Below are 4,363 nucleotides of genomic sequence, written 5' to 3' on the forward strand. Positions count from 1 at the left end.
CATTTTTCTTAAATAACAATGTTAATTAAGTTTGATATAGGATAAAATTTGATAACTTATTACGCTTTTAGTCCTAATAGGTACATGTCACACTATTTAGTTTCAAAATATTATCTAAGTAACGAATATCATATTCATACATACGGGGAATGACAAATGTAGTATGGAAAAGAATGAATAAAGAAAAGTATCATTAAACGAGGTAGTAAGAAAAATATGATTTACAAGCTAGAATTCGAACCATTTCATACAACATAAAATGAATAATAACGAAAGAAAAGAATTAATAATTATAAAAACAATTAAGTAGACCACATATAGATGGACTTCATAATTGAATGAGGTTTATAGCTGTAGTACCTCGTTTACGAATGCTTTAAGTACGATAACCTGAAGATATAGATAAAAAATGAGCTTGTCATTACATATGCGTGCTGGTAAAGATAACGTATTGTAGAAAAGTAACGAAAAAACGCAAATGAAAAAACATACCTTAACCACAAATGAAACTTTACAAATCCATGGAATCGTACAAAAAATCGAAGTGTCAGTGCATAATGTATGTGAAAGGAAGTAGCCTCAAAGTTAAGAAATTCCCGCAAAGACTCAAGAAGAACACATTTGCGGTAGAATTTTTTGTGGTGGACTCAATAACATCATATGTAAAACAGAATCAACCAAAGAGAGACATAAAATAGAGACCATTCTAATGTGTTTCATGGAGACATGTTCAACATAGCACGTGGACAAACATGGAGCATTGAAAACAAGCATTACTTGTGACAGTGCATGAGAAAAAAAAAAGCCATAAGAGAAAATAGAGTACACCAAGCATAATTGTTTTATATAAAAAAAATAAGCATGGAAAATTTGAAGAACATACCAAAGAGTGATCAAACTGAGACCAATAGAGCATTCAAAAGAGCAAGGGGTCATTCAAAACAGCAAGCAAACAAATTTACAGAATCTGCGTATTGTAAATAATTACGGACAGTGGCAAAGAAGGCAAAACAAAGGGGCTGAATTAACTATATCTTTGAGCATAGGAGACGTATCTGAAATGTTGTTTTAAATGTTACATTCAAATATGATGAACATTCTAAAAACTAAAGAATGGAATGCAAGTAGACCAAAGAAAACAGTGAGTAAAGTGGCAAACGTAATGGAATAAGTTGTAACGCCCCAGCAAATTAGAGTTTCACCTCTAGAGTTTTTTCTTTCTTTTCTTTTCTTCAAATTGTTATGGATTTGATTATGGTGGACCTTATGCTTAATGTAAGGGTAAAGTTTTCCTTGGTTATTTTTTTAATTATTGAAGTTAGGGGGAAATAATTTAATTAATGATGATTAGCAAATTAATTATTTGCCTTGGAAAGGGTCAAGGGTGGTTTAATTGAAGAGAGAGAAAAGAGGGTAATTGAAGAGAGAGAAAAGAGGGTTTATTAAATTCTTTTATTATTTTAAGTTCTTTTAAAAAGGAGGCATTGGGAGACGTGAGACTCCTCATCTCCCCAAAGAAGAAAAACCCTAGCCGCCGCCACTCTCCACGCCGCCGCCGCACGTCGCCGCCAGCTTCAAGCACAAGCGCCGGAGCCGGCCGCAGTAGAAGCCGAACCACCCTCCCAGCCGCGCCGGAAATTCGTCCAAGCCGATCCGCGCACGCCGGGCATCCATCGCAAAGCCGAACCCGCAGCCGCCACCCGAAGCCGATCCACCGCGCGTCTGCAAGCCGAACCCGCAGCCGCCAGCCGAAGCCGGAACTCGCCGCGCCGCTTCGATCTAAGGAGGACAGCCGACGCCGTGCCGCTTCGATCTAAGGAGGACAGCCGACGCCGCGCCGCTTCGATCTAAGGAGGATAGCCGAGCCGCGTCGCGCCGCTCCGACCAAGCCGAAAGGAGCCGCTTAGATCTGACGCAGCCGGAACGTCCATCAGCCAGCCGTCGCGCCGTCGCGCCGACTGAAGCCCAGCAGCCAACGCCGAGCGTGCCTCCAGCCGTCGAACCCGAACCCGGAGCCGCTCCACATCCGCGCGCCCGAACCCGGAGCCGAATCCGCGTGTGAGCCGCGTCCGCGCGTGAAGCCGCGCCGCGCGCTTCTGCGTAGCCGAGCCGCGTCTCCCTCCTGTTGCAAGCCGAGCCGCACGCGTAAATCCCTGTACCGAGCCGAGCCGCGCCTGCGCCAAGCCGAGCCGGTCCCTGTCCTCTTCCAGCCGAGCCGCCAAGACTAATTTGGCTCCATCCACCTAAATTTTGGTAATTTAATTAATTATTGTGGCATTTCCCAGTAAGACTCCATGCTTCGGACGTTAATTAAATTAATTTGGGACTAAATTAAGTTATTTTCCTTATAGGACGTCTTGGACCAAGTAATTGCGGCAGCGCGGGATTTCTTCAGTAGGGGCTCGAGCACTGCAACCTCTTTCTAGGGTAAGTTATTTCAAATGAGTCTTGAACCGTTAGTCGTTGGCGACCTAATTACGAATTTTGGCATATTAAACAGTTAGGACCTCGTCGCTTGGAAAGCGTACTGCCTCGCGGTTAGGACTCGACAAGTAAATCTCCAGGTAAGAGATTCTACTACTAGCTTCATGTCTAGAAGTATGAGACTATGTATGCTCCAATTTTTCATGTTAAGAATTAGACAGTACGATGCCTGAAATAAATGTTAGTATGATGCAACTGACGATATGGTTATACTATAGCCTGTTATGTGTGGCGAGAGCTGTTATGGCTATACGACGAATGTCGAGACGGAAAGTGTAGAGACGATTTATGTGATATGTTATATGCTGATGCCATGTGTATGTATACCGCAATTAGGGTACCTGTTAGCTTAATCTGTTAGAGTCGTACCTGCATGGGTGTCCTTCGGGATCACCACCTATTGAGGACTGTGTGGTCCGACGGGACACCAGTCTAGCATGGATATAGATATGACTCGAGTGACTCGACGGGGTCCTCGCATCCCGACTGTCCTAGGTGTCCCCCGGGGCACCGAAGACCAGAGTTACGTTCCTACGGGAGCGCATGTTGCACGTGTTCGGGAACGTGCCAGAAATTGGGTACCAGTTACAGGACTCTGACAGGAAGTTAACAGGCACCTAGTGGGACTAGTAGTGGGTCCCTTACTGAGTATTTTATACTCACTCTCTTCATCTTATATTTTCAGGTAGAGGACGAGGCAAGGGCAAGGGCAAGCTGGCGAGCGACCCGAAGTGACCGTGGAGGGCCATAGGGGCTACTGCTTCCGCTTATCCTTATTTTAGACTTTCGTATTTGAGTTTGAGTACTTTTCATTACTTATCATCTTTTTATGTAGATAGGGCCCGAGTAGGACTTTAGAACGCATTACACCTTTTTGGATAACTACCTTGTTTAAATTTTCATAAATAAAATTTCTTAAACGTTACGCGTTTTTAATAAATTTTATGACTTAAACCACTTGTTCTATATTTAGTAATGACTTCGATTCAGTATAAGGAGTTGGGTCGTTACATAAGTAGACCAAAGAAATATTGAAAATAGTGGGTAAAATGGCAAACATGTTACATTCAAATATTGAAAACACTGGGTAAAGTGGCAAACATAATGGAATGCAAGTAAACCAAAGGAATTAGATGAACATACCAAAGAGGAATGCAAGTATAACAAAAGGGAAAGACAATCGGACATGGAATGGAAGGAGGAAAGCCCAAATATATAGTAAATGGAGTATCATAATAAATAAGACAACCATCAATAATTAAGTCCAACAAGAATCCCATAAAAAAGGGGATTTCACAAATGCAGTCAAAGTTGAAGAAAGTAGTCAGTCATATTTTTCAACACAAGTACACAGTAGGCATGACATTGTTGTACATAGGCTACAGGAATAGATATAAATCTCAGACACAAGGAGGGTCTAAGAGCAATTGAATGCAAAATAATTGAAATGGAAGAGGTTGTAAAACAAATCCAAACATGTTCAGAATACAGAGTTGCGACAAAATTGATCACATACGGAGGCAAAACAAAATTGATCACATATGGACGCAAAACAAAGGAATACATGTGAAGAATAGAGAGTGAGGATGATTAAACAAGTTCACAAACGAAGCATTAAAAAAAATTGAACAGAATCATAACATTAAACTCATCACTGCGAACAGAAATGCATATTTGACCCAAAATAAGAATAAAAATTGGAAAAAAAAATCAGACACACCACCATAATACTCATCATAGGCTGACCATACCTTTAGTGCAGACTGAGAACCCCTGCCATGCTCTGCCATGCCCCTATTTAACTTCCTTTCACCGATTTAGTGTAGCATGTATGACAAAATGGCTGTTTAGTATAAAAAAAATTCAATAAGCTCATTCT

The sequence above is a fragment of the Cucumis melo genome, chromosome 8, assembly GCF_025177605.1.
Source record: "Cucumis melo cultivar AY chromosome 8, USDA_Cmelo_AY_1.0, whole genome shotgun sequence".
In the NCBI taxonomy this organism is placed as follows: domain Eukaryota; kingdom Viridiplantae; phylum Streptophyta; class Magnoliopsida; order Cucurbitales; family Cucurbitaceae; genus Cucumis; species Cucumis melo.